Source organism: Sapajus apella, unplaced genomic scaffold, assembly GCF_009761245.1.
Source record: "Sapajus apella isolate SASKATOON/1434 unplaced genomic scaffold, GSC_monkey_1.0 scaffold108, whole genome shotgun sequence".
In the NCBI taxonomy this organism is placed as follows: domain Eukaryota; kingdom Metazoa; phylum Chordata; class Mammalia; order Primates; family Cebidae; genus Sapajus; species Sapajus apella.
In genome coordinates, this window is record NW_022437048.1 from 3160959 (window position 1) to 3171798 (window position 10840).

General features: G+C 42.1%; 1 pseudogene; it reads right to left on the reverse strand.

Annotated features, from left to right (window-relative positions):
- Nucleotides 1-337: 337 nt before the first annotated feature.
- Nucleotides 338-2904, reverse strand: LOC116537302 (annotated as a pseudogene).
- Between the last annotated feature and the right edge of the window lie 7936 nt (nucleotides 2905-10840).

Sequence of the window (10840 nt, forward strand, 5' to 3'; positions counted from 1 at the left end):
TCATGCAGGTCTGCAGTAACCTCAATTCTTACTACCTAAGAAGAAAGAATTTGACAGAAAAAGAGACAGAAAGAAAAAGAGACAAAGGTCAGTTTCAGAGCAGGAATAAAAGTTTATTCAAAAGCTTTAGTGCAGAAAAGAAAGGAAAATCCATGTGGGCACTGAGGTCAAATGCAGTGTTTAACCTTGATCCTAGGACCTTATAGGCTGGCTCTCCTTCCCATGTCTCTCAGAATATGGGTGTCACGTCTCTCAGAATATGGGTGTCTTCCACATTTGTTCCCCAAACCCACCCCAGGAGCCAAAATGATTTTAATGTGCGGAGGTTGAAACTTTCCTAGTGCCTCCCCAGCCCTGGGGCAGCAGTAGGGATACGTTGTCCCCACCCAAGACAGGTCCTGAGACCTACTCTGTCAGGCTGGCAGACCTTAGTGACCTTGCTGAGTAGATGCTGGCAATGGCTGGGTGCAAGATGCTGCCAGGGGAACATGGGCACACACCCAAGGCTGGCCCTCCAAGCTCCTGGATGGACTGGCCCCGGGAATATTCTGGGGCTGGAAATGCAGAGGCATGAGGGTGTGTCCATCCTCAACCCTTCACTCCATCTTTTGCCCTTGAAGATCTGGATTTTATTGATGAGGCCATCACGTTGGACTCAAAGTCTGTGTCATGCACCTCCGTCTTGCAAAAAGCCCCCACAGATGGGATGTTCTCACAGTAGTGGTGCAGTTCCCTTGGCTGTCTTCCCAAAGCTGTACAAGTCCACCTCATCGCAGACGGGCATGGAGAAGATAAGTAAGAGGATGCCAGTGGTTAGTTACCACCCCTGGCTCTGCAGCCAATTGTTGAAGACATACTTGAAATGAAGGCCAGGTGGTGGATCAGGATCTTAACCTGTTTCAGTGATATTCGCAGGCACCTGGGTGTAGGTATGGGAAATGGTGCCCATGGTGGTGGCACTCACCACCCACTCTAAGTCGATGGTCTTGAAGGACACCAGGACCATGCTGATATTACTCCAGCTCCCAGAAGCTCTCAGGGTATACCAGATAGTGGGTGGTTTTGCTCCCGACATTGGCTTTGAACCCTGCTGTGGGTGCCTTTTTCATCCTGAGCACAAAATTGTGACTGTCTATCTTAGGCCCATACAAAGACTCCATCAGGTTGCCCAAGTTGCCCACAATGGCACAGTGCAGGCGGCCCACAAACCTCCTCTCCAGCACAGGGTCCACATTCCCAGGTACCACTCTGAACTCCTGGATGGTGTTGTTCAAGTTATTGGGCTTCTTCTCTCTCTGGAGCCTCTGCCTTCATCGGTAGGTGTCATCATCCAAGAGCACGTTCTGGGCAGTCACCCGCAGCTGCATGGTCAGGTTGAACCTCTCATCCAACCAGGTCGAGAGTCTGTGCTGCTGATGCAGTGGGTACAAGTGCAAGACCTGTGCTTGATCAGCCTCTTCAGGTTCTCTGAAAGCTCCAGGACCATCTGCTTAAGGAACCAGGTGGTGGCCACCATGGCATGGGAATAGTTCAGGAAGAAGGAAGTGAGGAAGATGAAGAACATGAGAAAGGTGAGCACTTTCAGGGTCTTCTGCAGTGTTATAATCTTCGCTGTCCTGATGGTGGCCTCCCTGCAGTGGGCAACAGGAACTCTCTCTTCTTTAGAAAATAAAGTACCCTATTCTGCAATCATTAAAGAGCTGATAATGTCTGTTGATAAAGCTTTAACCAGTGATTTCTTTTCCCATCCAAAGAAATGAAGAGATAATTAATCCAACAGTCCAGGGTCTCTCAGGAGTAAGGACCTTGAAGGAAGGGTCTTGGTATAGCCAGGAGGATGGCTTTTTTACCACTTCCTTTTTATCAGCAAGGTATTTGTGACCTGTACTTAGTGCCCAGCGCCTATTCAAGATGGAATTTAAATGCCTCTGATACATGTGCCTCATGTTTGGCCACGAGACCTCATTTGTAGGTGCAGAGAAGACCCTGCCTAAACATTGTCTACCCATTGCTCCTTTTTCCTGCCTCAATTTCCTTAAAATGACAAGAGCAGGGCCCTTTTGGGTGCTAACATCAGGACTCCTTTTCTGTACTCTGCTCTCTTGTGCTGCTAGAGCTACAAGGCTGTTAAACCTTGCCTAAAATAAATTCCTATTTGAGCTGGTGTTGATTTTTACTTATGAGTGAGCCAAAGAACTTAGGTCTGAGCTGCAGTAACACCACCGGAAGTGGTCACCACTTGTCAGACTTGAGGGATATTATCAATGAACTTCTGAGCTAATGGTGTAAACCACAACTAAAATTCTAAGCACCGCCCCCCCCCCAACCGTCTGAATGGAGTTCTCCAGCATTAACATCAACAGAAATCTTAAGTCTAAGAAACATTTACAACCCATTGTCTCTGAAGCCCACTACCTTGGAGGCTTCATCTGCATGATAAAACTTTGGTCTCCACAACCTCTTGTAGCATTTCTATTGATCCCAGGTCTTTACATAAGCTTAACCAATTGTCAGCCAAAAAATTTTTAAATCTACCTATCAACTGGAAGCTCTGCCACATCCCCTGCGCCCCGCCACCCCGAGTTGTCTCGCCTTTCTGGAACGAGCCAATGTACTTCTCAAATGTACTTGATGTCTCATGCCTCCCTAAAATGTATAAAACCAAGCTGCTCCCCGACCACCTTGGGTACATGTTCTCAGGGTCTCCTGAGGGCTGTGTCACTGGTCATGGTCACTCAAATTTGGCTTAGAATAAATCTCTTCAAATATTTTACAGAATTTGACTCTTCTTCGTCAATGGAAACACACGATGTCCAGGTAGGGAATGAATGAAGTGTCTCCTAAACCCACTGCAAGGTGGGACAGCTGCAGAGTACCCTGTACAGCACCTTGCAGACTTCCCATGGCTGCCTGCTCTCTAGAGCCTCTGGGGGCCACCTGGTGTGCTGCAGGCCTAGGCCCAGCAGGTGTGCAGTCAGAGTGCCTCACCCTCTGCTGGTGATAAAGAAGCAATTATTTAGGCTAATAGTAAGAGTATGGGAATCCTTGGTAAGGCTTTTCTTTTTAAGGAAAAGCAACCCCAAATCATTTTCTAACAAAGAGCAGCCTGTAAAGTTGAGCTGCAGACTTAGACAAGCAAGTTGGAAGCTTGTAGGGGTGAATGCCGGCAGGAACTAGGGACTAGACATGTTCAAGATGGGGCTCCATCTTCCCTTCTCTGGCAGCTACATGTACAGTAAGGAGCAGACAAGATGGTGCCGGTATCAACTGGAAAGTCCATTTGCATAATGAGATTAGGGTGGGGTGTCCAGCCTTCTCCACTCACAATGGAACCAATCTGTGAGCCCTGTGTAAATCAGACACTGCCTCCTCAAACCTGACTATAGTAAAATTGGGAGCATTGGCTGACCAGCCGGTCTTTTCTGCTTGGAGACCCCTCTCTCTATAAAAAGAGCTGTTTCTCTTTCTCTTCTCTTCTGCCTATTAAACCCCCATTCCACAATTCCTGGTGTGTGTCTGTGTCTTAAATTTTCCTGGCATGCAACGACGAACGCCAGGGTATATTCCCCAGGCAACATAGCTGCTTCACTGGGTCAGCCAGGCAGAGTAGCAGGCAGGGCAGCTGCAGGCCTGCTCAGGGGCACTGGCTGGTGCTCTGGCCTCACTGCCTCTTTCAGCATGTGCTAGCAGCCCAGCTTGCTGATGGCCTCCAGGTGAGGCATCCAGCGCTCAGGGAGCCATTCAGCTCTGTCGCCTCTGCTGCTTGGGACCAGTTGGGGCCCGCTGGGGCCTCTGCTGCTAACACTACTATCTTTATGCTTTACTGTTTGACTTAACTACTTAAGCAACAGTGACTGGAGACAAAATATAATAACTTCAAAATATAATAATAAAAGTATATAAAATGACTTTCTAGGCTTTATGGTATAAATGCATCAGGATCTGCCTGGTAATGCAGCTATACTGTAGTCAGTAAGAGAAAGAGTGTTCAAAACAAAGCCAGAGGAGCATGAGCCAAGTTATTTGGGAATTTGTAAATACAACAGGTATTTCAGGTTCAAGTTCAGGGATGATTACCTTTTGCTTGCTGCAACCTCTCTCTCCTGGGTTCAATCGATTCTCCTGTCTCAGCCTCCCGAGTAGCTGGGATTACAGGAGCCCTCCAGGTGCCCTCCACAACTTCTGGGTAATTTTTGTATTTTTAGTAGAGGTGGGGTTCACCGTGTTTACCAGCCTTGTCTTGAACTCTTGACCTCAATCGATCCATATGGCTGGGCCTCTCAAATTGCTGGGATTACATGTATGAGCCACCATCACCAGGCTTAAGTTTATTCCCTCTGTCATCTCTCTCCACACACACACTCATGCATATACACATCTATAGGTCATTCTATTTGTTAATTCCTTTACTTTTATGGATGAAAATAGAAAATAATTTGTAGGCATACATGAGTTATGTAGGAGTGATGACCTTTGAAAGTAAAGACGATCTAATCAGACACTGACAATTTAAATTGATGATGAGCTATGCTAAGATGTGGCAAGTTGAAAGGAATGGACAACTTATATTTCTCTCCTTTCTCTCATCCTCCGAAATCCACATTGCCTCATAATCTTTCCCAGGTCATCCATGCTTCTGAATAATCCACTTATTTCATCTCTTCATCCTTATACATAGTGAACAAAGGCACTCTTGGCATGACCAACTTGTGGTCTAGGCAAGCCCAGTCTTCAGCTATGACTGCAGTATTGTTCCATTGATGTGAAACTACTGATGCCAGCAGGTCTGAAGGACCCCATGAAGTCCTCAAACACTAAAGAATGCAGTTTCCACATCCCGATGATGTCATCTCTTCCCCTGACCTGTCAGCAATCCCAATTTTCCAGCCCCTCAGTCTCTATAATTCCCTTAAAAACCCCAGCCCAGAACTCCTCATGGAGATGGATTTGAAGGTTTTTCCCATGTCCTTGCTCAACTGTCCCTTAATCATTAAACTCTCTGCTGCTAACTCTGCTGTCTCAGTGTATTGGTCTGTTACTGCACAGCAAGCATATGGACCTGGTGGTCCTGTAACAATTGGTCTAAAATAATCATAATCCCAATGTCTTTGAGTGGATTGTCTTAGTTGCTGGCATGTGAGGAAATTCTGAATAATAGGTGAGGGATAGTCTTATAGATGGGTGACTAAAGAAGATTCTTCCTTTTGATAAGAACAGGCACACTAAAGAAATATTCCTTTTGGGGTCTTTGGATTTGTTCTATGAGGGAGTGACACTTGCAGCTGTTAGAGGTTTCTCCTGACCATCATGAGGACGCTTGAGATCAAAAACTGATAGAGTGAATATGTTGCAGTCCTAAATTCACTGGAGTTCTGAATCAGCTCACCCTGGGATTGATTATTATGTGAAATAGTAAATGTCTTTTTGCTTAAGCCATTTTTTGTCGTGTTTTCAGTTACTTGTAGCTTAAAGCATTCTAACCGATAAAGGTAGTATTTTTCTCTATTATCTAATAAAAACCTTGATATAGCAAACTTGTATCATTTCTGCACAAAAATATCAGAGAATTTTGCAAAGCTTTGCATATTTTATTTCTCTTAGCATGTATATATATAAAATTATAGATATCGATATCTATATGCATAATAAATTATATATAAATTATATTTATAATTAATATATAATTATATTACATATAAATTATATATATGCATATATGTAACATATTTTGTATATGTATTACACATGTATATATGTTTAAATATGTCTATATACATGTATATATTCATGTGTATATAGGTGTATATACATTATATCTATTAAATATAGATCTATTGTATCTATAAAATATATATTATATATACACATATATTTCCCTGGAGTATAAAGTAGGCCTTGCTGTGTTATTTTTTAGGAATAATGATGACATTGTATTAATTCTGTCTTTTCCCAGGAGAAAGAAAAATGTTACATTGTTCAAGTCCCAAAGTCTTTCAGCCTGAAGCCAGGAACAATTGTTCAGTTTCTCTAGAATATCAAGGAAGGAAATCTGGATTGTACTTTATGTGCAATGGGGAGTCATTAAGGATTTTATGTAGGTGAGTTACATTTCAATTGTGTTTTGAAAAGTGCATTCTGGCTGCATAGCGGAGAATTATTTATAGGAGAGCAAGAGGGAATCAGTGAGAAGAAATCAGGTGATAGAAGAGATGACAGATTGGACTAGATCAGTAACAGTGGAGATACAAATTTGTGAAATGGAGACTTGGGAAATGGAGATAGAGATTTGGGAAATATTTTGCAGACTGAATCAATTCGACTTTTTGTTGGGCTGGATATAAGACACCAGTGAAAGGTGAATAGAGGATGAATCCCAGGTTTTGGCTTGAAAAAACTGGGCCGTGTTGGTGCCTTCCTTGAGATGGGAAGAAGAGATGAGAAAGTTATTTAGGGGAGAGATAGAGAGTTCATTATAACATTATAGACTTACTTAGTTTAAGGTATCTAATGGCTGTGCATTTGGAGAAACCAAGTAGAATTTGGATCTATGAATCCATAGCACATGAGAGACATCTGAGCTAAATATATACATTTAATTATATATATATATATATATACACACATATATATATGCATGTTTTTGTACACAGACACACACACACATATGTACAAACACATACGTATACAGGATTGAGTGATATTCCCAAGGGGGAGAGAACAAACAAACCAAGAATCCCTAAATATGAGCCCACATAAATGTTAGGTAGAAGAGGAAAAGCAAAAACACTGAGGAAGAACTGCTAGTGAGGTAGGAGGAAAACCAGGAGATGGTTTTGAGTGTCTCAAATAGGGAGTGAATTGGTATAGGATTTTATCACTGTCCAGTTCTACTCAAGTGTTGATGCTGGGCTTTCTTTTCCATACCACTACCACTCCTCAGGGTGTAAAGAATTAAAAAAGTACTAGACTGATGAAAACAGGGATTTTCACACAGGATATCATTCACATGGGGGCTCAACACTGTTTTAGGATGATGACTCTTTTCATGAATGATAAATGGATGATAACGCAGATATCTGAAAATGGAAGGACATCACTATACAGTGAGAAGAAAAACAGCAATGGGGCATCTTAGTGAGGGATGTTATTTACTTGAAGAGGAAGGCATGGCCTTCAGACACTGTATGGATGGAATGCTTGTGTCTCCCCAGATTAATCTGCTGAAGCCCTAACCTCTAATGTGAGGGTATTATAGGAGGTAGGGCCTTTGGGAGGTAGCTTCAGATATGGTTGTGATGGCAGGGCCCTCATGATGGGATTAGCATCCTTATAAAAAGAGACCAGAGTGTGCTGTCTCTCTCTCTCTCTCCCCCACTCCCATGCGAGATACAGCTAAAGGCAACAATCTTCAAGCCATGATGGCCCTCACCAGAACCCAGCCATTTGGTCACCCTGATCTCAGACTTTACAGCCCACAGAACTGTGAGAATTAAATCTTGTGTTTAAATCACCCAGCATATGGTATTTTGCTATAGAAGCCCACCCTGACTAAGATTTCAATTTAGCTTCCATGTAGTTCCCTGGTGCTTGGCAATCTCCTGACTCACTACTTTGTTATGTGATCTGTTCCAAGTCAGTCTTTCTCTTTCCATATCCCCCTACTCTATTATTCACACTCTGTGGCCAAGTCTTCCTCCACCTGAGCTCTTTGTAGAGGAATGAAAAATTGTTGAATATTAAAGTAAGTGAAGACAAGAGAAATCTCGATTTCTTTTGATAGTAGGATGATCTTTGGTGAGCTTAGGAAAAGTTTCAACCAAGTAGTCATAGAATGATCCAAGTTAACATGAATTGAGCCAGGTGCAGTGGCTCATGCCTGTGATCTGAATACTTTGGGAGGCTGAGGCAGGCGGATCACTTGCAGTCAGGAGTTCAAGACCAGTCTGGCCAAAATGGTGAAACCTCGTCTCTCCTAAAAGTACAAAAATTAACTGGGTGTGGTGGTGCACGCCTGTAATCCCAGCTACTTGGGAGGCTCAGGCAGGAGAATCGCTTGAACTTGGGAGTGGAGGTTGAAGTGGGCCAAGATCTTGCCACTGCACTCCAGCCTAGGCAACAGAGTGAGACTCCATCTCCAAAAAAAAAAAAAAAAAAAAAAAAAAGAGGCAAGTTAACAGGCATTGAAAATTAAAAGGGAGGTAAAGAAGGGGAGTTATCTGGTTTGAACAACTTGAGAAGTTTTCCATGAAGGGGAGTTTAGAAATGGTAGGAAATGAAGCTGAAACTGAATATATGGTTGAAAAGGATTTTTTTTTGAAGATTCAGGATAAGAAAGCATTTTTACATGCCAGTGGGAATAATTTGGTAAAAACAGGAAGATGGATGGTGTAAGAGAGAGAAATAGGGAACAGTTGAAGAAATTATGTTCTTGAAGTGTAAGAGGGTAAGATAGCTAGAGCATAAGTAGAGGGGTTCATCTTTAAGAGGAGCAGGGACAAGTCTTCCATCAAGATATGAAAATACAGAGGAAAAAAATGTAGTTTAGGAAGATTTAAAATTTAGTAGTGGGAATTTAAGAGTACTCTCCTCTGATGGATATTTGTCAATTTTTGCATATTTGTTTATTTGGAATCTGTTTTCTATTGAATTTGAGAGTGCTATTCTGATGATGGTTTTATTTTGTCAATTAGCTGGTCATTGAATAGTTATCTGATAGCAATGGACTTGGGAAGACTTTGAGGAGTTGGTTCCAGGGACTATATCTATTGGGGTAGGCAGCTGTTATAGAGGAACCAGCTGTTAATGATAGAAAGTCCATCCTAGCAAGTAGAGCACAATTGGCATGTTTAGTGATAAATAATGGAAAGTTCAGGGGAGCAACTAGTGATGGAAGAAGAAATGGATTAGAGTATAGCAAGATACATTCTATCAGGTGGGTTGAGCATAGTAATTAGCAATCTAGAATTAGCAATTTTGGTACATAGACTGGTATATAGTTTGCAGCAGGAATGCCTACCATCAGTTAGCCTGTCCTCCCCAGTTAATAGTAGTTTAAGACCACACTACAGGCCAGGCGCAGTGGTTCATGCCTGTAATCCTAGCATGTTGGGAGGCTGAAGTGGGTGGAGGTCAAAAGTTTGAGAGAAGCTTGGCCAACATGGTGAAACCCCATCTCTACCAAAAAATATAAAAATTAGCTGGGCATGGTGGCGGGCACCTGTAATCCTAGCTATTAGGGAGGCTGAAGCAGGAGAATCACTGGAACCTGGGAGGCGGAGGTTGCAGTGAGCCAAGATAGTGGCCATTGCACTCCTTCATTCTAGCCTGGGAGACAAGAGCAAAACTCCATCTCAAAAAAAGAAAAAAAAAAAAAAAAAAAGCAGACTTCAGTCCCAAGAATTAGAGTAAGGCAGGACCCTATCCTAGCTTTCTGAGAAAATCATTGAGATGGTAAGTTTGGCATAGAAAATAAGATGTGAATCACTTTATCAGGACTGTCATGTTAATTTGGAAAGTGGTCTTACAAAAATGTAGGAGTTTAGTTCCTATTTGAAGGATCTATGATATCTGGGGTCTGAAGTTTTTATATGGGTAGGGTCTCTATAAGTGGGTATAAAAGGAAATAGTTTGCTAGACAAGGTGGCCCATGCCTGTAATCCCAGTACTCTGGGAGGCTGAGTTGGGAGGATTGCTTGAGGCCAGGAGTTTTGCGATCAGCCTGGGCAACATAGTAAGACCCTATCTCTACAAGAATAAAAATAAAACAAATTATCCGGGTATAGGAGTGCACGCCTGCAGTCCCAGCTATTTAGGAGGCTAAGGCAGAAGGACTGCTTGAGCCTAGGGGTTTTGAGACCAGCCTGGGCAACATAGTGAGACCCTATCTCTACGAGAATAAAAATAAAATAAATTAGCCAGGCATAGGAGTGCATGCCTGCAGTCCCAGCTACTTAGGAGGCTAAAGCAGGAGGATTGCTTGAGCCCAGGAATTGGAGGTTGCAGTGAACTATGATCACACCACTCCAACCTGGGTGACAGGGCGAGACCCTATCTCTAACAACAAAAACTAAAACATTTTACTGAAAATACCACAAACATCATTAAATCTATAAAAATAATGTAGCATTTTATTATTAACTGCTTGACATAACTCTAAAGTGCTTTTTTTCTTCCAAAATATTTTAGGTGCATGCTACTTGATTATATTTTAGTATAGCAATATTTTATGTTTTTTATATATTGATAGCTTTGAAAACTTTCTTTCAGTTTTACAACTGTTTATTTCTAATGACATCCTAGCATGAAATATGGCACATTGCAATGCATAAAAAAAGATGTACTTGCTGTTTTTAGTACTGCTATGGTTTTGTGTCCTAGAAGCACAGGAATTCTTATAAATTAGATCTTGCACATTTCCAACCAAAAGAAAAATATGTAGGGGAGTTTATAATTGTATATGCTGCTGCATTGTTCAGTGTACTTCTGAAAAGAGAGAATTTCCATTTTGACTAGGATTTGATAAAGACCAAATCTTTTCCTTACACTTTTCCTGCTAAGCATGTTAGTTTTCTATAATATAACAAATGACCACAAACTTACTGTCTTAAAACAATACATGTTTATCTCACAGCTTTTATGGATAAAAGTCCAGGTACAAACTGAATATTTTGTTCAGGGTTTCACCAGGTTATAATCAAGGGGCTTGCTAGACTGTGTGCTTATCTTGAGGTTTGACTAAGGAAGAAACCACTTCCAGGCTTTTTCAGGATGCTGGAAGAATTTATTTCTCTGTCCGACTGAAGGCCCTAGCTTCTTACTGGCTGTTCATTGGAGGCTACCC